Here is a 24,492-nt window from a genome sequence, read left to right as displayed (position 1 = left end):
CACATCCTCTGATAGTTTAAGCCAGCATATAAAACATATTTTTGAATACTAAAGACACCAACAAGCCATAATTCTTATGTGTCTGTACTTAAAGCACATTTATAAATGCTTCCATTGTCTTGTTAATGCATTTAGTAGTTTGCTTCTAGAGGTCTATCTGCAAAAAATTATCCTTTGGACCACAGACAACTCTCTTTTAGCTGTAGGGACTACAACCCCTCAATACCATGCATGATTCTGGCAGTCGGGTTAGGGACTCCAGTCTGCTATTGTAATGCATATTATTGTGCTGAGCTCTAATAATCAATTGGCACACAAAGTAACATAAAAACAGGAGGAACTGTGAGCCCCCCCCCCCCCCATTTTACATCCCTAAGAATCAGATGAAGGAGTCTAATCTATCTTTAGAGTAAATGGTATTGTGATAAGCTTTAATAATCAGTTAGCACACAGAATAGCAAAACAGCAGTAAGGACAGTTTCATAGAGGTTTATCTGCAGAAACTGATCCTTTGGACCACATACATCTATATTTTAGCTGTAGGGACTACACCCCTCAATACCATGCATGACTCTGACAATCAGGTTAGGGACTTCAGTCTGCCATTGTAATCCATCTTATTAATGCTAAGCTCTAATAATCAATTGGCACACAAAGTAACATAAAAACAGGAGGAACTGTGACCCTCCCATTTTGCATCCCTAAGAACTGGATGAAGGAGTCTAATCTACCGTTGCAGTAAATTATATTGTGATAAGCTTTAATAGTCAATTAGCAAACAGAATAGCAAAACAGCAGTAATGACTGTAAACCTCTCCCCAATGAAACTTGTAGCATAAAGCCTTGTGTGCTGGGAAATGTCTTTAAAATAATTTAGATACAACCTGTTAAACTAAGTTGGTGAGGTAATACCTCTAAAAAGTTAAACCTCTGATAATGAGAAAGGGATTCATTAGTGAATACTGCAAGAAAGAAAACAATGGGCAACCCTGTTGGAATTGGTGTTGAGGTTGCCAATTAATTTTATTGAAAAAGAAACAAAGAGGAAATAGAAAAAGCACTGAATGTGCTCTTATCATTGGAAAATAAACAAATGTTGAGTTCTGCATATGTACAACAACAACTAAGTGAGGTCAGAAACAGTGCTGTGATTCAGAAGACTGAAAATGCTTTGCATCAAACTTTTTTCTGATACTCTGGAGTAAATGGATGTTTTTCAGTCAAGAGTCACAACTGTGTAAAGTGAAACCTTGTCTGGGAGATCAGACCTGCCAATGCAGCTAGAGGTTGCTGTCCCTAAGCAGAGAAAATTAATAGCAAAGTTGAAGCACATACTTTTTAAAAATGAAAATAAATTGGCTAACAGTTCTAAAAAAGTTGTAGTCTGACTTTGACCAGCAAAAGATTGTTGATTTGTCCAAGAGATTCTTTGAACTCTGTGCACAAGTCAGAATAATGAAATATAATAATATAATAATGAATAATGAAGAAGAGCCAAAGAAGGATTAAAGATCCACAGTGATAAAACACCAAAGTAATGAAGAAAGAAATCACGTAGACCACCACTCTGCAGACCATGTAATACCATTTAATGGAATAAAACAATGACAGAACAAGCACTTTTGGGCAGTCCCATTCATCAGGTTCATACAACATCTCTAAAACAACAAATAAAAATTAACCAATCAACAATAAGGTCTCCTCCCCTTCAGAATAGGTTTAATAGGAAGCACACAGTTAAGGCCAGGAGGTTGGTCTGCCATAAATTCAGCTATCCAATAGGACTCCATAGTCTCAGTTTTATTTATTTTATCTCCACCTCTTATTGTGACAGGTATAATCTGCAAATCCATAAAAGAAAATGTATGAGTATTATGCATAACAATATGCTGTTCCAGAGAATTGTGTCTGGTACCTATCTTAATATCCCTTGCATGTTGCAATATACGATCTTTTAATGGCTGTTCATCTTACCTATGTAAAATTAATTACAGTGTCCACACTGAGCCAGATAAACCTCATTACTAGTAGTGCAATCAGCATACAAACTGTGAGGATACACTTTATTTGTGACAGGATGAATCAGCATTCAGTCTTCTTGGGTTCACACCTGCCAATCAACTAAAGGGACTCTGATTAACCCCAAATAAAGTTCAGCTGTCCTAATAGGATTTTCCTGACATTTACTCAGTTGCCTCCTAGAGCAAAAGCAATGGTTCACAGAGAGCTTACAAAGCATCAAAGGGATCTCATTGTTGAAAGGTATCAGTCAGGAGAAGGGTACAAAAAAATTTCCACAGCATTGGATATATCATGAAATACAGTGAAGACAGTCATCAAAAAGTGGAGAAAATATGGGACAACAGTGATGTTGCAAAGAACTGGACATCCCTCCAAAATTGATGAAAAGACAAGATGGAAACTGGTCAGGGAGGCAGCCAAGAGACCTACAGCAACACCGAAGGAGCTGCAGGAATTTCTGCCAAGTACTGGCTGTGTACTACATGTGACAACAATCTCCTTTATTCTCCATATGTCTGGGCTATGGGGTAGGGTTAAAATACGGAAGCCTTTTCTTACACAGAAAAACATCCAGGCCAGCTAAAATTTGCAAAACAATACATTGTCTCCAAAAGCATGTGGAAAAATGCGTTATGGTCTGATGAGACCAAGGTTGAAGTTTTTGGCCACAATTCCAAAAGGTACATTTGGCACAAAAACAATACTTCACATCACCAAAAGAGCACCATCCCCACAGTTAAGTATGGTGGTGGCAGTATCATGATTTCGGGTTGCTTTCCTTCAGCTCAACCTGGGGCTTTAGTCCAGATGAAGGGAATTATGAACAGTTCCAAATACCAGTGACTTTTGGTCCAAAACCTTCAGGCATCTGCTAGAAAGCTGAAGATGAAGAGGAATTTCACCTTTCAACATGACAATGACCCCAAACATACATCCAAATCAACAAGTGAATGGCTTCACAAGAAGAAATTTAAAGTTTTAGAATGGCCCAGCCAGAGCCCAGACCTAAATCCAATAGAAAATTTGTGGGATGACCTGAAGAGGGCTGTGCACAAGAGATGCCCTCTCAATCTGACAGATTTGGAGCACTTTTGCAAGGAAAAGTGGGAGGGGAAATATTGCCAAGTCAAGATGTGCCATGCTGATAGACTCCTACCCAAGAAGACTGAATGTTGTAATTAAATCAAAACATGCTTCAGCAAAGTATTAGTTTAAGGGTGTGCACACTTATACAACCAGCTTATTGTACATTTTTTATTTTTTATATTTTTTCCCCTAACATATTTGTTTGTTTTTCAATTGAATTGTACAGGTTATAGGTCACATTATAGGTGGGAAAACTTTTGAAATGATTTATTGTGGTCTCATTTTTTTATATCACAAAAACCTGGCATTTTAACAGGGGTGTGTAAACATTTTATATCCACCGTCTATCTATCTATCTATCTATCTATCTATCTATCTATCTATCTATCTATCTATCTATCTATGTTTGTGTGTATATGCATGTGTGAGAAGAACTGCCGGGGCAGGGCTAGCCACCTGGCAGTATAAACCTCGACTCTAGATGATTTTCACTGGTGAAGTGACACCCCGACCCCATGTGCAAAAATGTGCAAAAATGAGAAAAAAGGATTGTGGATGTATGCTCTTTGAAAAGAGTAAACACATTTCCTTTTTTGAAGAACTATCCAAAACCTGACAACGTTCAGCTCAAATTTGTCTGAGTAATGGTAGTGTTATGGGAAGGTTTTTTTTTTTTAATTTAGATGCAGATTAGAGTTAGGGTCAAGGGCAGGATTAGCATCTATTACTAAAGTGGGCAGGGGAGCTTTGTCCTGCTGCTCCAATTTAGTAATGCATGCAAACCCTAACTCTGGCCCTAATCCTGCCCCTAACCCTTATTTACATCTTAAATTACACAAAACCCTTCCCATAACACTACTACTACACAAGACAGATCGGACACACACACACACACACACACACACACACACACACACACACACACACACACACACACACACAATCTATCCCTTTCCTAACCCTTACTCTAACCTTGGCAAACACATACATTTGCAAAGACACACACATCTACTAAACATTTCACTTACCTGTTTTGACCCAATAAAATGTTCCTTCAATAAATCAGACATTTGATTGAAAAACACTATACTTCTGCCTGTCAGCCAAAGTAATCATCCACCAAATATTCAAAACCCATATATGAAAATTGGTCCCTGGTACCAGTATTAAGGTTTTACAAACCCGGACCATCTAAAAGAAGAATACCCACTCCCCCTTGAGTTCTGACTTTTGTGGAATCCTCTCCAGCAACTGTACTATTAAAGCAAAGCAAAGTATGTGTTAAGTATATAACATTTAACCAGTCCTCCTTGCCTACTAGTGTGTTATGATATTGTAAGGTACCTGGTCAGCTGCAACACATCTCTGCATACCCCCACCCCTCACCTAAGTTCTCTACTTGTCCTCCTACCTCCCTACCCACTTGCACAGCCATGTTATCTGTTAGCTCCTTATCTCTCCACTGAAGCTACTACTGGTTTAGCCCTTACCTCATATTACTTTCTGTACCCTCTCCTCACACTGTCTAATCCAGCCACACAGACTCTCACTCACCTAACCCTGACCCAGTAACTCCCTTCTCCCTCCTCTATCCCCCCACTCAGCTCCCTAGCCTCACTCACAGCTTAGTGACCATATTCCCCCCTCCCTAGTCTTGTGTCCAGCTTCATGTATGCTAAACCTTCCTCCATGGCCTTGTGCATAAAAAGAAAAAATAAAAAGACTTATTCCTAGATACCTAATAGCTCTGTCCTGCTGAAACGCCTTTCACTGATTGTTTTATTCTATCACTGTGCCTCTTCCACGACAGTGCTAACCCGCTCCATTTGCCCTCGCTACCACTCGGGCTCACTTCGCTCCTCTACACTAGCCCCATTCCCACCCACTCCTAGATCACTCAGACTTATAGTTAAACATCACACCCACCAGCAATTCACACCTTCCCAATTATCCTATTATACCCCATCAATCAAGTACAACATGAATTATAACCACCACACCCATAATAACACATCCAAGAATATCACCTAGTACACACACACTAGTTGTTGTGTCTTTCAGCTTTTCCTGGTTAGGGGGTCGCCACAGCGGAACTCCGGTCCGCTAATGATTGGTAGTTGATTTTTACGTGCCGAGTTACCAGCCCTGACGCACAACCTTCAACGAAGGTACGCCCATTCACGCATGTCTCCACGCAGAAGACGCTCTAGCTGAGAATCGAAATGGACAGCATCTTACTGTGAGGCGACAACGCAGCACCACCACTGCAGGTATATACTCCCTAAATAAAAATTATCCTCACCAAATCTAAAAACATGTGCAGCTTGCAAAAAACCCTTCTACTAAAAATACTACTTTGCCCATCAGCTATCTCCATCCTACTTCTGCTCTCCATTCTCTCTTCCTACAACACCCAACTACATATCACTTTTCCACCCCATGGCAAACTGAACCCATAGCTAACCACACACTACTGAAATACTTTCCTATAGCAACCCCCACCACTACCTCCTTTCAAACCCATCCCTCTTTTACAACACTTTATCAGTAAAAACAAACCTGCACACCTCATGCAAGCTATCTAGAATTCTTGATAAACTAGCCAAACTCTTATCTAAACATACTGCAAAAACTCTCCTGCTGTGGAGACATACACCCAAACCCTGGGTCCATCCCAACAGAAAAAGCTGAAATACAGTTACCAAATCCCCCCTTCTACAAACCCAAATCATCTCTCCTCTTTCTAAATATAAACATAAGAAGTTTACTGAACAAAATTCATGACATGCTTGCCTTATTAGCCTTGTATAAACCTGACATTCTAGTATTAACAGAAACATGGCTCAAACCTGATCACCACAACAATGAGATCATAGCCTCAGGTTATGATATCGTATGTAGAGACAGAACAGGGAAAAAGGGTGGAGGTTTAGCAATACTATTTCAAAATCACCTCACCCTAGAACTAGTTGATTATAATACCCAAGAAATCAATGAGATAGAACTTATCCTTGCCAAATTTAAACTAAACACCAACAAACAAATAATCATTGCAGGTGCCTACCTCCCACCAGGTAATAACATTCCTATAATGGAAAACTTGTTAAATTGGTTCTCACACTCCCTCCCTTATGAAACCATACTACTAGGTGACTTTAACATAGACTGAGTCAACTGCTTCAACCACTATCCCTCAGATCACATCAACCTCCATGGGTTCACCCAAATAATAACTACCCCCACTAGGACTGACAAAACAACCAACCGTCAATCCATTTTGGATTGGATTCTGGTATCCCACCCCACTCTTGTACAACAATCAGGCTGTTTCCCTGACAGTCTAAGTGACCATCAACCCACCTACCTAATCAGGAACAGAACCCACCATCTGCCCAACCTACCTATCCTCAAAGTAATACGTAATAAAAGAAACTTCATAGCCAATTACTTTAATAAGGCACTAAGTTGTTGCAATTAGTTCCCCCTCAAGCAGCTACCTCTCGATGAAGCAGTACAGTATTTTAACTCAACCTTCCTACTAATCCTAGACTATCATGTACCCTCCAGAACTATTAGGCCAAAAACCTAACATGCCCCATGGCTTACCAAAGATAAAAACAATACAATTAAAGAAAGGGACGAAATCTGGAGAGCATCTCACAAAGATAAAAATACTACTCTAAGGCAAAAGTACATACAACTATGTGATAAAGCCAAGAGGCTAACTAAACTTGACAAGTCCAACTACTATAAAAACCTACAAGATAAATATACCCATATCCCTCAAAAATTCTGGGCCTCCATAAATAGATTATTTCACCCTGGGAAAGCGTCCACCCCTACCCCTGTGTTGCCAAACAACCAAAACAATATCCCTACACAATTTAATAAATTCTTTATAGAAACAGTACAAAATCTAGCTAATACCCAAAAAACAATGGCACTCCAATACAGTCATCCACTACAGCTGACAGTAATGCAAAAAACAACACCTCTAGCTTTTCTCTGCAGCCAGTGTCCACTAAAATTATTTAAACTTCCTTAAGAAGCTAAAACCAACCACACTAGCAGCTGATAAACTTCCTGCAGATTTCCTTCAAATATCAGCAGAGGCCATATCATATCCAGTGTCAGTTCTCATAAATAGGTCAATTTCAGAACACAAAGTACCTACCCTATGGAAAACATCCCACATTGTTCCTCTCCACAAAGGAGGCAACTCCTTAGAGCTGACCAACTATTGCCCTATAGCCATACTATCACCCTTATCAAAAATTTTAGAGTTGTTCACTTGCAATTAATGCAGTATCTCCAACAAAACAAACTGCTATCCAATTCCCAACATGGCTTTAGACCCTCCCATAGTACCACCACCACTCTTCTATCTTTCACCAACACAGTCAACCACTACAGAAACAAAGGTCTTTTCGTATCATCCATTTTCCTGAACTTATCAAAAGCCTTTGACATGGGTAATCACAATATGCCCCTCAGTACTTTATCTAGTCTAAACACATGCTCCTCCACTATACTATGGTTCAACAGCTACCTATCAGAATGCCAACAAGCAGTCATCTGGCAAGAAAAGCTGTCCCCCCTCTTACCAGTATCCATAGGAGTCCCTCAAGGATCAATCCTTGGCCCACTGTTGTTCTCTCTTTTCACTAATGACATCTCCTCTTCCCTGCCCACTGCCTCAGTAGTACAATATGCTGATGACACTACCATAATATGTGCTGCCCCCAGCATAATGGAACTACATACCCTTACCCAAAATAACTTTACTCTAGCTGAAACCTGGTTTTCTAACATAAAACTACTTCTCAATCCCAAGAACTAATCCTAAGAACTAATCCTATTTACCCCTGGCAGATCACCTAACCTAAACTATAGCCTCATCATAAACTCCAAAAATAATATTCAAATCACTCCAACCAACCACACAAAAAGTACAGTTTTGTACCTACCATAAATGTAGATGCTCGAGTGTTCACACTGCTGCAGTCATCACACTTGGGTTATCCTGCCGTCAGGCGGTCCCGCAGTCGGCCAGAGTTCCAAAGTCTTGGTCCAGCTTCGGTTGCTGTCACTTCTTCCCTGACGTCAGTGCGCCAGGGGTATATAAGAGGCATCTGACTCCATTTTCTTCAGTTTTTCTTGCCCCAGATGTCAGGTTCCCCCAAGTAGGTAGGCAATACATATTGCTAATAAAACCTATAAAAGGAATAAAAGGAATACCTTCAGTTACAAGCAAATACACCACAAAGGTTTTACAGGATAGAAAGGTATAGAAAAGTTCAGCTAGGTCAGTGGGGATGGAGGGAGGGTAACCTGGACTGCAGCAGTGTGAACACTCGAACATCTACATTTATGGTAGGTACAAAACTGTACTATGTTCATCGTGTTACACTGCTGCAGTCATCACACTTGGGTTGAATCCCAAAGCTAAGGATGGGCGGTGGAACTAAACAGGATTTGGAGGAGCTAGTAGGACCTGCAGAACTGCAGTGGCAAAGCCAGCTCTGGTTTTAGAGTATAGAGGTAAGTGATAGTGCTTGGTGAAGGTGTGCACTGAACTCCAAGTTGCAGCCTCCAAAATATCCTTGGTTGGTACCCCTCTGAGGAAGGCTGTTGATGTTGCTGTAGCCCTGGTGGAATGGGGCCTAATGTTACCAGGTACAGGTTTCCCATGGTATGTGTAGCAGAAACGGATACAATGTCCTATCCATTTTTAAATGGTCTGTTTTGAGATAGCCTTTCCTTGTGATCCTGCAGCATAGGATACAAAGAGCTGGTCAGATTTCCTGAAAGCCTTAGTTTTATCCAAGTAATAACGTAATTGCCTGTGAATGTCCAAAGAGTGTAGGAGCCTTTCCCCTTTCTTCTGGGGGTTTGGATAAAAGGTGGGCAAATGAATGGTTTGGTTTAGGGTCACACTGGATACCACTTTTGACATAAATGAAGGGTTAGTTCGTAAAGCGACTCTGTCTTGATGAAAAATGATGAAAGGCTCCACTGCCATTAGGGCCTGTAACTCTGAGACTCTCCATGCTGAAGTTATTGCTAGCAGCAGGGCAGTTTTCCATGATAGAAACTGTAAATCAGCTGTAGAAGCTGGTTCAAAGGGCGGTAGTGTAAGTTTTTCCAAAACAAAGTTAAGATCCCAAGTTGGTGTTGGTGCTCTTCGGGGCGGTCTTATGTTCTTAGTCCCTCTGAGGTACTGTCTTAGTAATGGATGTGAAAATATAGGAGGATCCGTGTTGTATTGAGCTGAAATAGCTGAGGCGTGGATCTTAATAGATGAAAAGGAATGTCCTTTGTGCAAAATCTCAGTTAAATATTGTAGAATCTGAGGAATATTTGGGACAAGGTAATTCTGGCCGTTAGCCTGGTTCCAGGCGCAGAATCTTTTCCATTTGTCTGAATAGGTTTTCCTGGTGCTAGGCCTCCTGGCCTCCAGAATGACATCCATAACAGCTTTAGAGAGAAGTGTTGACTGGTTTTTTAGGTAACTTGCCATGCAGCCAGATTTAAAGTCTTGAGCTGGCTGTGTAGAATCTGATTGTTTTGCTGAGTGAGCAGGTGAGGAATTTGAGGTAAAATCCATGGTGGGCCTTGAGCCATGTTCCTTAGTATTGGATACCAGTGCTGGCATGGCCAGTCTGGAGCAATGAGTATCATTTGTGGCCTCTCTAATCTGGCTTTCAGCAGCACTTTGCCAGAAGAGGCAGTGGAGGAAAGGCATACACTGTTAATGTTTTCCAACTGAATGAGAGGGCGTCCACTTTCCAAGCCAGTGTGTGGTATGTCCTTGTGCAAAATTTCCATAGTTGGTAGTTTTGGGGGGAGGCAAACAGATCTATGTCTGGGCTCCCCTATTTTTGAGTTATCATTGCGAATACTTGTGGATCTAGTTTCCACTCATGAGGATCTATGATGTTTCTGCTTAGATTGTCTGCCAATGTGTTTTTCTTTCCTGGCAGGAATTGTGCTTGTAGTTGAACTTGGTAGGTCAGTGCTGTGTTCCACAAGGTCATTGCTTGCCTGCATAGGGAGTAGGAATGTGTGCCCCCTTGCTTGTTTATGTACCACATCACTGTGGTGTTGTCCGTCTTTATTAGTAGTTGTCCTGGATGTAGGAGGTCCTTGAAAGCTGTTAGGGCATTTTGTACAGCTAGCATCTCTTTTTGATTGATATGTAGATGCCTTTGATCTGCAGACCATTTGCCCTGAATACATTGCCTTGCCATGTGTGCTCCCCAGGCATAATCCGATGCATCCATTGTTATAGTTTGCCTGGCTGTGGGCAAGGTAAAAGGCTGACCCTTGTTGAGGTGACATGCCTGAGCCCACCATAGAAACTCCTGTTGAAGGCAGGGAATGAGTGGTATTATTGTTTCCAAGCTGTGGCTGTGTTGAGTCCATACGCTTTTCAGGTACCATTGTAATTTCCTCATATGCAGTTTTGCATATGGTATTAGTAGTATGCAAGATGCCATGAATCCCAAGGCCTGCAGAATTTTTCTTCCAGGGAGTTGGGTCTTTGTTGCCATCATTTTGAAGTATTGAGTCAGTTGTCTTTGCTTGTCTGGCGTGAGATAAGCCATCTGGGCCGTTGTATTTAAGCTGGAACCCAGGAATATTATGTCTTGTGAGGGCACTAGTTTTGACTTCTTTTCATTTACTGTGTACCCTAGGCAACTTAATAGGGTTTTGACAAACGCCAGATGCTTTAAAAGAATGTCCTTGCTTTCTGCTTGAATAAGGCAGTCATCCAGGTATGGATATATTTGAATTCCTCTTTGTCTGCAGTATGCAATTACTGGTGCCAGGCATTTTGAGAAGACCCTGGGTGCAGTAGATAAGCCAAAGGGCAGTGCAGAGAATTGGTAATGGGTTGAACCTGCTATAAATCGGAGGTATCTTCTGCAATTTTGTCTGATAGGGACATACAGGTATGCCTCCTTGAGGTCCAACATTACTAGCCAAGCCTTCTTGCCCAGCATGGGAAGAAGTTGCTGTAATGTCAGTATCTTGAATTTGGGTACTTCGAGATATGTGTTTAGAATTGAGAGGTCCAGAATGGATCTCCAAGCTTTGTCCTTTCGGGGAACTAGAAAGAGTCTTGAGTAAAATCCTTGTCCCTGCTCCTGTGTAGGAACCTGTTGAATGGCTCTCATGTCCATGACAGCTGTAATTTGTTTTTGAGCCTATGCCCATTGATTTGATGGCAGGTTTGGCATTCCTTTTATCCTTGGTAAAGTGTGAAAGTAGAATCTGTATCCTTGAGAGACAATATTTAGGACCCATTTGTCTTTTGTGATGATGCGCCAGTTGTCTGCAAAAAGTGTTAGCTTTCCTCCCAAGGGAGCTGCCAAGAGGGATTTGCTTGGCAGTCTGAGGGGTAAGTCATTGTGTTTGTTTTCTGGTAGTTTGAGACCTGTCTTCTCCTCCTTTCTGGGTTGTGGCAACCCATTGTCGATGCTTGTAAGAGCCTTCTGGCTGACCTCTGCCCCTTTGGTATCTGTATTCGCCCCTCTGTGGTCTGTCAGAAGCTGGAAAGGTCCAGTTTTTGGTTGGCCAATTTCTGCTGAAACGAGGGGGTTGAACCTGTAAAAAATCCTTGACCGTCTGCATAGATTTTGCCTTATCCTCCATTTTCTTTAAAACCTCTTCTGCTTTAACACCAAATAAAACATCCTGCTGTAAAGGTGCATCCAATAATTTTGCTTTTACATGATCAGGTAAAGTTTGTTCTTTTAACCAAGCATGCCTACGTATGACAGACCCTGTCACTGCTGCTCTATAAGACGCTTCCAATGAATCAAATCCACATTGCAAAGTATGTTTTTCCACTTGTTCAGCTGCATGCAACAAATCTTGCTTTTCCTTGTAATCAGGCTGCTCTGTATGTGTGATATTTTTTTGTTTTAATTGAGACATCAAATATTGTTGATATTTCAGCATGTGAAACTGGCAATTTAAGGCCCTCATAGCTAGAGTAGCTGAGGTATATATTTTCTTTCCCCATCTGTCTAGTGCTCTAGAATCCCTTTCAGAGGGTACAGGATTTTAGCAATAGAGGCATTAACCCCTTTGGGACCCTGGGAAATGGTTTCTGGGTCAGCAACAGGGCTTTTATATAGGAATTTGTGTGAGTCAGGGACTCTGTAGTATCTGTCTGGTTTGGCTGGTGCAAGAGGTAGTAAATCTGGGTTAAGGCTAGATTCTGAATAAACATCATCCACAATGTCTAACACTGGTGGAATAGCAAGTGGTCTGTGCTGGGATAGTAAAATGAACTCTTGAAGCCTTTTCTTAGAATCAGAGTAATCCTGGCCTTCCCAGTGGAAATGTTCCCTCATGGTATGTAAAGTTTCCCCAAAAGAGTAGTCTTCTGGGGGAGATGCTGAAGGAATAGACTCTTCAGCATCAGAGTCTTCATAAGGGGGAAAAGAATATTCCTGTTCTTCAGAAAAATCTGAGGAAATTGAAACCTGGTCAGAGGAAGCGTAGTCCTCCTCCTGTCTTGGCCTTTTATCAGGAGGGGGATGGGAACCCCTGATTAGGGTAATTAAGTCTTCAGCCATCTTAAGCATCTGTTTCTTAGGCATGGGGCCTTGTAATGGAGACTGCTGTACAGTCTTCTTTGCTTTTAAAGGAGTGTTCAGCTTTGCATAAGATTTAATAGTGAGTGTAGTCGGTCTGAAGGCACCTTCTGTAACTGAAGGCATTTCAACTGCACCGGAATCTCCTTCAGCCATGGAGTCGGAAGGGCCTAAAGATAAAGGTTGTGGAGGCCTAGCAATCTCCTCTTGGGAATCGGATGCCTCCTGGGGTTCTGAATCAGCGGTCATCAGGGGCTGCGTAGGCGCCTCACTGAAAACCGGAGAACCGGCGACTGGCCTAGCAGAAGCCTCAGAGTCTGTTTTGGGTCTCGGCTGCCTGTCCTTATCTTTGCGTTTTTTTATGCATTCCGGTCGTTGGTTGCTCTGACGGTATGGTATAATTAAATTTCTTACCAAAATAATGTCGGGCAAAATCAAACCGACGTTTTATAGTTTGTTCGTTAAACCTAGCACAAAACCGATAACCTGTGATGTCGTGGTCTGGGCCTAGGCAAGGAATGCAGTAAGAATGAAAGTCCTTATGAGGTATTTGCTTCCCACAAGAATTGCAATTGTTAACTTTTTCTGACATCGGACTGAGGCAAGAAAAGGTTCCCCAATGGGGTACTTAGCTTTATTGAAGACTTCGGTCTGAAATTCGAATTGAAAATCTCAGGAGTCGGCCGACTGGCACTTGCGAACTGCTTCTGTTTCGGGCACCGCGCGGCAAGAAAGACTGAAGAAAATGGCGTCGGATGCCTTTTATATACCCCTGATGCACTGACGTCAGGGAAGAAGTGACAGCAACCGACGCTGGACCAAGACTTTGGAACTCTGGCCGACTGCGGGACCGCCTGACGGCAGGATAACCCAAGTGTGATGACTGCAGCAGTGTAACACGATGAACATCTACTAGGAGTTGAGATTGATAATCACTTGAAATTTGATATCCACATAGCACAAACCATCAAAAAGGTGAACAGAAAATTAGGACTCCTCTACAGATACAAAAATTTCATGACTAAACAGACCAAAGCCACTATTGCAAGAACCCACCTACTCTCCTTCTTTATGCCTCCCCTATCCTAACTAATCTTCACCTTACCGAACTTCGCAAACTGGAATTGTGTTACAACAAGATTGCCAAGTTTGCTACAGACTCCACAAATAGGTCCCATCATTGTCATTCCCTAATGCAACTCAAGTGCTGGAGCTTCCTCAGCTACTACGTCTTCAACAAGCCACAGTAGCACATAAACTTTATTACTACCCTGAGAAAACACCGGCACTCCAGCTACTAATTCAGCCCCACAACTCCTCTAGAGCCCTAAGATCCAGCAGCCAAAACCTCATTCATGTAATTAGACATAAAAATAAAGCAGGAAAATCTCTCTTTGCCTGCACAATAGCCCAAAACTGGAACTCACTCCCAAGCCATATAACTACCACTACTTCTAGTACCCAATTCAAACACCTCCTGAAATCCCATTATTCAAACAGCTGGCTCTGCTCTTGCTACTCGCCAGGGTAAACAATAACTATGCACAGTTACAAGGATTCTGCTACTCTCTAACATTTTGCTTACATAGCCCTGCTAATATCCTTGCTTATTCCTCCAAACTCAGCATCAGTACGATAGGATAAAACATACTAAGACCTGTATACTACAGTACTAAAATCTGTACCTGATAAAGGATATAATCTGTATCTGAGAAAGGTATAAACCTTATCAGATCTTTTCATATTCTCATCTTGGTCTAACCTCAATTCCTATACTTTTGATGTGTGGGTGTGAGCATATAAATATGTCTCTACAAATGTAAATGTATAAATGTATTGTGAATGAGAATGTATATGAAAAAAAAATCATTTTAGTTTTCTACTAATTCTTCGTTTTACTAGATGCATTACATGCTGTGTAAATTTCCATTTTTGTGCTACTTTACATATTGTAACACCTAAATATGTTATTAAGAATGCTTAGAAATGTATAAATGCTAACAGTGTAACATGGAGCTTTTCCCCCCAGGCCTCCGCTGAAAATGGACCTGTGTCCAGTCGGACCCTCCCAGTTAACAAATGTAAAAATAAAATAAAAAAAAAAAAAATATATATATATATATATATATATATATATATATATATATATATATATATATATATATGAAGAGAGAGAGAGAGAGAAAGATACATATATTTATGTATATCTATATATATATATATATATATATATATATATATATATATATATATAGGTGTATGCCATTTCATTGAAAACTCAACTTGTAGAAACTCAACTGGTCGAAAATAATTTAGTTAAAACTAGTGAAACTAACAAAACCCAAAATGAAATTGTTTGCAAGGGGAAAGTCCCCCTACACCCCACGTGTGGGAGGTCTGTTCCCCCATACCTCCCTAAATTATATATAACTCCACGATCACACTAGAGTCAAAGAAAAAGAAAAAACACTGGAAGTGCACCACCTTCTCATATAATCCATCACACTGTACTAAAGCAATGAGAAAAGTCATACCAGTGATCAAAAAATCATTTTACAATATACAAAAACATGTGTTATGAATTTTTTTTTTTGAGTTTTGCCATTTTAGGATAAATGATTATTGGCAAGTTGAGTTTCAATGACATTACATACACTAATGAAATACGTGTGTGTGTGTGTGTGTGTGTGTGTGTGTGTGTGTGTGTGTGTGTGTGTGTGTGTGTGTGTGTCTATATGTATATATATATATATATATATATATATATATATATATATATGTGTGTGTGTGTGTGTGTGTGTGTGTATATGGGGTAGATCAAACATTTACAAGTTCGAACCTCATATGGCCGAGACCATATGTTCAAACTTGCAAAAGTCCGATCTGACTGAATGGAGATCTCTGTACAGTGCGGAATGGGAAGATTTCCCATTTCCGTAATGTAGTGCGATCACAGAGTTGGTATATTTCAGTAGGGGGTGTGGGGGTGCAGGGGGGCGTAGCCCCCCTGCTACAGACATTTAGTTTTACTTCAGTGTTCGAACTTTTACAAGTTCGAATATATGGTTTCATCCATATGTGGTTCGAACTTGTAAAAGTTCGATCTACTGAAGTAGATCCATATATATATATATATATATATATATATATATATATATATATATATATATATACATATGTACATACATATATCTAGGAGGTTTGCTCGACTGAGCAAACGACTGAAATCCAAATGGCCGGCCATACTTACGTGAAAGTGCTTTTCACGGAAGAAGCACTTTCGTGTAAGTATGACTGTTGCCGAGGCTGTACTACAGTGCGGGTAAGGGAAATTTCCCTTTTCTCCACTGTAGTGCTGTCTTAGAGGGAGAATATTAAAGTAGGGGGGTGTGGGGGCACAGCCCTCCACATGGGGGTGCAGGGGCTGTGAAGCCCCCGTGCTAAAATGTAAATGTAGTGTTTTTTTTGTCACACGCTTTAATGAAAGCACTTTTTCAGTAAAAGCACTTTCTTTAAAGTGTGTTCGGGTTTTATGGATATAAATATATGGATATATATATATACATATATACACACACACACACACACACACACACACACACACACACACACACACACACACACAGTTACTTTATTTTACATTTATTTAATGGGAGTGTCAGACTGGGCTAACAGCTGGTTTTCAGCAGAAGTCCAGGAAGAAAAAATCCACATACAATTTTAGACAGTGCAATAATTCATACTTTAAGAACATAAGGAGTAAAAATATAGAAATTTGATAAAGGTCACTGATGTAGAAGTACAGAAAACATAAAAATCTAATATATAAAATATATGAAGTTAACAGAGGTGCATGTGCATACGGATGAGACAGGTCACTTAAAATCCTACACAAGTTAAGTTAGTCCTATCAATGCAATAAGCGAGTAGCAGCAGGCAAGAATAATATACTTACAAGAGTACTAATCTGGTCTATAAATATACTTATTACATACTACAACGTTTGGTTATGGAACACTAATGAGAGACTGTAGAAGCTAGCTGGTACAATAGTTGGTATGTAGACAAAGTGGATATGGAACTGCTCATGGTCATATTGAAAATACATATATATATATATATATATATATATATATATATATATATATATATATTTTTTTTTTTTTTTTTTTTTTATTGACATTTGTTAACCGGGTTGGTCCAGCTAGGCTTGTGACCCATTTTCAGTGGAGACCTGAGGAGAAAAGCTCCAAAAAAAAAAACACAGTTTACAGAGAATCAAACATTTGAGTCAAAAATATGGTCAAAATCAGTTATACAAGAACGTTAGAGAGACAAAGCAGAAATGCATACACATGATATATACATATCAATATTTTTACAGACTAAAAAAATCTTCTTCTTTCGGCTGCTCCCGTTAGGGGTCGCCACAGCGGATCATCTGTTTCCATTTCTTCCTGTCCTCTGCATCTTGCTCTGTCACACCAACCCCCTGCATGTCCTCTCTCACCACATCCATAAACCTTATTTTAGGCCATCCTCTTTTCCTGTTACCTGGCAGCTTCATCCTTAGCATCTTTTTCTTAATATACTCTGCATCCCTCCTCAGCACATGTCTAAACCAATGTAATCTTGCCTCTCTGGCTTTGTCGCCAAACCTTCCAACCTGGGCTGACCCTCTAATATACTTATTCCTAACCCTGTCCACCCTTGTCACACCCAATGCAAATCTTAACATCTTTAACTCTGCCATGTCCAGCTCTGACTCCTGCCTTTTTGTCAATGCCACTGTCTCCAACCCATATAACACAGCTGGTATCACTACCCTCTTGTAGACCTTCCCTTTCACTCTTACTGGTACTCGTCTGTCAAAAATCACTCCTGACACTCTTTTCCACCCACTCCATCCTGCCTATACTCTCTTCTTCACCTCTCTTCCACACTCACCATTACTCTGAACTATTGATCCCAAGTATTTAAACTCATCCACCTTTGCCACCTCTACTCCCTGCATCCTCACCATTCCTCTATCCTCCCTCTCATTCACACACATACATTCTGTCTTAGTCCTGCTGACCTTTATTCCTCTTCTCTCTAGAGCATATCTCCATCTCTCCAGAGTCTCTTCCACCTTTTCTCTACTCTCACTACAGATCACAGTGTCACCTGCAAACATCATAGTCCACAGGGACTCCTGTCTGATCTCGTCTGTCAAACTGTCCATCACTATTGCAAATAAGAAAGGGCTCAGAGCTGATCCTTGATGTAATCCCACTTCCACCTTAAACGCATCCTTCACTCCATCCGCAGACCTCACCGCTGTCACACTACCCTTGTACATATCCTGTACCACTCTTACATATTTCTCTGACACTTACAACTTCCTCATACAATACCACAACTCCTCTCTAGGTACCCTGTCATATGCTTTCTCTAAGTCCACAAAGACACAATGCAACTCCTTCTGACCTTCTCTGTACTTCTCCATCAACACCCTCAGAGCAAACATCGCATCTGTAGTGCTCTTTCCTGGCATGAAACCATACTGCTGATCACTAATCATCACCTCCCTTCTTAACCTAGCTTCCACTACTCTTTCCCATAACTTTAGGCTGTGACTGATCAATTTAATCCCTCTGTAGTTACTACAGCTCTGCACATCACCCTTATTCTTAAAAATCGGTACTAAACATATAAATTTAAAAAAGGAGTTAAGTCCAACAGCATTGATTGTAGAGTTTAATAAGTATCCACAATAGTGGAGTACTTAGTTGTATGAGGAGGGACTGAAAAAGTATATAGTAGGGTTGTGGAGAGCTTAAGTAGGGATTTGGCAAGGACATATTTTGGAGTTGAGTAGATGAAGTTTGAGTTTTTCTGTAAAGTGGGATGGGTGAATGATGGAACAAATGTCTCTTGGGAGTTTGTTCCAGGTTTGAGCGATGGAGTGTTTATATATGGAGTGTTTGCCAGCTATTGTTTTGGGTTGGTAGATTTGTAGTAGTTGCTGATTAGAGGTATGGAGAGTCCATGGAGGACTGTAGGTAGAGATGAAGGAAGAAAGAGCAGGGCAGGATGAAGGTTTGTAAAGAATGAAGTGTAACATTTGAATTTGTGACAGCAGTAGAAGATGGGGGAATTCTAACCAGTGAAGAGTATTTAGGACAAGGCAGTGATGTGTATTGTATGGAGAGTTTGTGATAAATCTAGCTATCTTGTGGTAAGTTTGTTGGAGTTTGTTTAAAGTAGTAGTTTGGATGTTGGTGAGTACAGGGGCAGCATATAGAAGGGAGGGGAGGAGAAGAACTTGTGTAAGGGAGAGTCTGCCATTTGTAGTTAGAAACGTTTTGTTGTGATATAGTAAACTAAGTTTCTGGTGAGTCTTTTTATACTTTGGAGGATGTGCAAGTTGAATTTGAGTTCATCATCTATGATGACCTCAAGGAGTTTAGTGTGAACATCAGGTTGGATAACAGTGTTATTAAAGGAAGTAGTAGTAAATATTGGATTTGAGGTGAGAAAGAAATTGGGGGAAAAATAATAAGAGTTTAGTCTTTTTAGGGTTGAGAATGAGTAGATTCCTGGAAAACCACTGTTCAGTGAATAGGAAGGCTTGTTGAGTAAAAGTGTGGAGATTGGAGATATTGTCTGAGATGGAGATGAGAGTCGAGTCATCTGCATATTGAGTGAAGGAGGATTGTTTTCAAGAAGTATAGAGGTCATTGGTAAAGACATTAAATAGGAGGGGACCCAGGATGGAATCTTGTGGTACTCCAGTTGGGAAAGGTATGAATGGAGAAGTGGAAGAGAGCCATTTAACAGATTGCTGCCTGCAGGATAAGTAACTGGAGAACCAGCAAGGGAGGAAGAAGATGAGATCTACAAGTTTAGGTAGGAGTAGGGGATGGGAGACTGTATCAAAGGCTTTGGAAAGGCCAAGAAAGAGACATGATATGAGTTTGTTGTTGTCTAGGGCCTTAACAATGGTATGTGTAAAGGATAAGAGGGCAGTTGTTGTGCTGTGGTTGGGATGGAAACCATGCTGATTGGGAGTAAGAAAGTTATGCTGGAGGAGGTAGCTGAGTAGTTGTGAGTGGATACATTTTTTGAGAATCTTAAAGTGGGGAGATAGAATAGCTATAGGTCAGTAGTTAGATGGGTCTGTAGAGTTTCCACCTTTATGCAGGGGAATAGTGAAAAAGGATTTCCATAGGGTAGGGATGGTAGATGCCTATCTAGATCTATTAATTAGTATAGATACTGGATAGGCAATGGAGTCAGCAGCAAGTTTGAGGAAGGTATGAGGTAGATAGTCAGGGTTTGAGTTTGTGAAGAGATCTAATGTAGGAAGTAGGAACTGGATGTGTGTGTGTGTGTGTGTGTGTGTGTGTGTGTGTGTGTGTGTGTGTGTGTGTGTGTGTGTGTGTGTGTGTGTGTGTGTGTATACATATATATATATATATATATATATATATATATATATATATATATATGTAAACATGTTATAGTTATATATATATATATATAGGCACACACAGCCTTCAGACACTGGACCCAACTCAGTTTGGCTTTTTCAAGGGAATGTCATGCTTATTAAATCTGTTGGACATCTTTGAGAAGGTCATCAAGGCAATGGATGAGGGGAAAATAGTGCATACTGCCTACCTGGACCTAGCTGAGGCATTCAGTACAATACGTAACTCGAATATAGTTGTCAAGCTCACCAAACTGGGTATACTCCCCTAGATAACTTACTGGATTGCCAAATGTCTCTCAAACAGCATCCAGGAAGTTAGGATAGGTGAGGAAACTTTCACTAAGAGACACTTCACCAGTGGGGTACCTCAGGGCTCCATGCTGGGACTGCTCCTATTTGGCATCTACTTCTTGGAAGTAAAGGCTAATGTAAAGGGCCTTTGGTTGACTAGGTTCACAGATAACTACAAACTGGGAGCAATCATAGACTTCCCCCAAGACACAAATATTTTACAAGAGGGTCTAACACAGACAAATGACTGGTGTCAAAGTCACAGATTAAAATTCAATACCAAGAAATGTATTATGGTGCATTTGGGGAAAACTGCCACCTAGGCTAATTACTACATTGATAATACACCCCTAAGAGTTGATTCATAGATTCATAGATTCACAGATTCATAGATTAGTACTAGGCTAAATGCCCTTGTGGGCCATTTTAAGCCTAGCCAATTAACCCCAGCAGTCAGAGATCTGGGAACATATGTAGACAGTAATCTACATGTGACCAAGATAGCAAGAAAATCATTCTACGTCATCCAACTTATAAGTAAGGGCATGGCATCCAGGTCCAAGGAAGTCATAGTGCCACTTTATTTGGCCCTTATCAGACCCGTAATTGAGAATAATGCCCCCTACAGCATGAACCTGACCAGACATATGCAAACAGTTGGAACACCCACTAAGTTTCCTGCAGGAGAATCCAGGGTATAGCCACATTGTCTTATACAAGTCATCTTAAAGCACAATCTCTATACTCTGTCTACTACAGTTTACTCAGAGGCTATCAATGCCTGGCATACAAGGCATGCTCAGATCCAGCTCTGATGAACCTTTTGCACATCTGAAAAACAAACAGCATCAAAACCACTAGATACAAGGATTTAAATTTTGTTTGTGACATAAATAAGACATGTTGGTGAAATGCATATGTGTCTCAGAGGAACCCATGCTTTGGAACAGGCTCCCCATCCATGTGAAGCAGAGTCCATCCCTAACCCTGTTTAAGCATAACCTTGACCAATGGATGGAAAACTGGAAATTCACCCTGGGTGTGGCCCCTATGTCTTTGATAGACAGAGGCATACAGTAATTCCCAAACTAATACACCCCCACACATAACCTCTAGAAACGTCCTAACCAACATACCCGCTCCTAATAAATGCTCAGAATACATAGGGGCACAATTGGGTTGGATTGCATGGTTAGGCTTATAAAGGCTTTGGTGGTTGTTAGTCTAGTATATACCTATGAACCTATATATATATATATATATATATATATATATATATATATATATATATATATATATATATATATATATATACAGATATACACACACACACTATTGCCCTTCTATCGCCTCTATCGAAAATAATGGAACGCTGTATTCACCATCAACTCCTAAACTATCTCTTAAATAACAACCTGCTTGTAGACTCTCAACATGGTTTTAGACCCTACCACAGCACTACTACTGCCCTTCTCTCCTTCTCTGATACCATAAATAAAAATCGAAATAGAAACCTATTCTCATCTGCACTATTTTTGGACCTCTCAAAAGCATTTGATATGGTCAACCATCAACTTCTCCTTGATACCTTAAAATCTCTATCACTGGATTCTCAAGCGTTACAGTGGTTCAATTCATATTTGACTGATAGAAAACAAGCTGTCCTGTGGGACAGCCATCTATCCACTCTACTCCCTGTCACTATTGGTGTCCCACAAGGATCTATCCTAGGCCCCTACTTTTCTCCATTTTCATCAACAATTTGCCCAATTCCTACCAACATCCACATGCATACAATATGCAGATGATTCCACTCTCATCTGCTCTGCCCCTACCCCAGCAGAACTCCACTCCACTACCCAAGCAGTCTTTACTGCAGCAGAAAATTGGTTTCAACACATCTGTCTCCTCCTTAATCCCAAAAACCAAACTACTACTCTTTACCCCTACCTCTAAATCCACCCCTATCTCTTTTCTATAACATCCTGTAATGGCACTATCATCAAACCTGACAACTGCACTAAACTCCTAGGCGTTACCATAGATAACCAGCTTAATTTTGACTGTCACATTGATTTAACTATCAAAACTGTTAATAAAAAGATTGGTGCCCTATACAGGCTAAAGCCTTATCTCACTGCATCCTCCCGAGTAGCCCTTGCCCAAACTCACCTTATCTCTACACTAACTTACGCCTCCCCCTCCTTTGTCAACTTATCTAAAGGCAATCTTCAGAAACTGAATACTGCCTACCACAGTATAGCCAGATTTGCCACTGGCTCGCCTTTCCTAACTCACCACTGTCTTAACTTAAAGAAACTCAACTGGCTTGAACTCCCAAACCTTATACTCCTACAACAACTAATCATCACCTTCAAAATTCTTCATTACCCCTCCAATATACCCATACTAAATAATGTCATCACACCTTATAAGAATCTCAAGACACTCAGATCAGCCAACAAGCTACTAGTTACTACCTTGAAATCTCATAACAAATCAGGTGATTCCCTATTTGCAAACACTATCGGTTCCTACTGTAATAAACTTCCCACTGAACTGACCTCCCTAACATCATGTCACCTTTTCAAAAAACAGATAAAAAACCACCTACTAATTCACTGGCTTTGCCCCTGCTCCAATCCTGACTGAGCATAGTACTGTTCATTACTCTAAACAGTCTGCTACTTGCCATTCTTTCCTCTCCCTTTCTTACCTAGACTAACATCCTCAGCCCCCTTCTCTGGACCTTCACTCTTTTCTCTAATCTCATTGCCTACTTGATCATATAGCCATCCTCTCTCTATTTACTTTTCAGCCATACCTAGACCATCTTTACCTTAATACCATAGCATTTTCATCTCTATCCTGCTTCCTCACTCTCCTTTTCAACTTGACTTTCTTAACATTTAACTATGTTAAAATGCTTTTACCCTATGTAAACATATTCTATCTACATTTTCTATCTATCTTTTATCCCCTTTTTCCCTTAACTTTACTACCTATCTACCTGTTTACCTTCTAACTTCCTTTTTTTAACACTTCTAACTACCAGCTTTTCTTTCCCTCAGCTAACTACCAATTCTGTCTTCTAGCCTTCTGACCGATGATTATGTTATTTAGCTTTACTACAGATATCCTTAACTCAACTTTATACTTTGGTGCCTGAGCTTATCTCCTCAGCCACATAATGTGTACTCTGTTTGAACTCTGTTTGTTACCTAGTTAAATTAGTCCAGACAAACTTTATTTTGTCTTTGTACATTTTTGTTTTTTGTTTTGTTTACAAAAAAGATTGATTTATTTAGTAAAGTATTCCTCATGTATTGTCTTAGTCTGATAGTGGAGCTTTTCTCCTCGGGCCTCTGCTGAAAATGGACATGTATCCAGCCAGACTAGCCCGGTTAACAAATGTAAAATAAATAAATAAATAAATCTGTCTATCTACCTGAGAGAGAGAGATGGCTATATGTATATATATATATATATATATATATATATATATATATATATATATATATATATGGTTCCCATTCAGAAGCCTGAAACATCATAAGCCTGAAAATCAAAATCCTGAAACCAAAAGCCTGAAAATTCAGAATCCTGAAAACTCAAAATCCTGAAAGCCCAAAATCCTGAAAGACCAAAATCCTGAAACTCAAAATCCTGAAAACACAAAATAGACATACTGATGTCATTGTGGCTTTGCTATTGTTAGCCCTGTGGTGTTAGGTCATGCGTTGGGGTCAGGTAAGTGTCGTTGGTTTTATTTTAGGGTTAGGGCGGTTTAAGTGAGTTAGGGTTAGGCGCAGGTTAGGCATGTATGCAATAGTGACAAATATTGGGGTTAGGGGCGGTTTAAGTGAGTTAGGGTTAGGGCGCGGGTCAGGTGAGTGTGCGATAGTGACGGACCTTAGGGTTAGGGTCAGGGTCAGTTGGTAGATATTAGTGTCTTTATAGTGACATATTAGCATTATTTGTGTTTTCAGGATTTTGAGTTTCAGGATT

General features: G+C 40.3%; 1 protein-coding gene across 1 annotated transcript in view; it reads right to left on the bottom strand.

Moving 5' to 3' along the window:
• Positions 1-24,492, bottom strand: part of LOC122798319 (MFS-type transporter SLC18B1-like) — a 600,458-nt gene that overhangs the window by 499,365 nt on the left and 76,601 nt on the right. The gene's annotated exons all lie outside the window — the stretch shown is intronic.

This window comes from Protopterus annectens, chromosome 3.part1 (genome assembly GCF_019279795.1).
Source record: "Protopterus annectens isolate FY-2018-M chromosome 3.part1, PAN1.0, whole genome shotgun sequence".
NCBI classification, from domain to species: Eukaryota; Metazoa; Chordata; order Ceratodontiformes; family Protopteridae; genus Protopterus; species Protopterus annectens.
The sequence above is the reverse complement of the archived record's forward strand: the minus strand, read 5'-3'. Positions and strand labels throughout refer to the sequence as shown.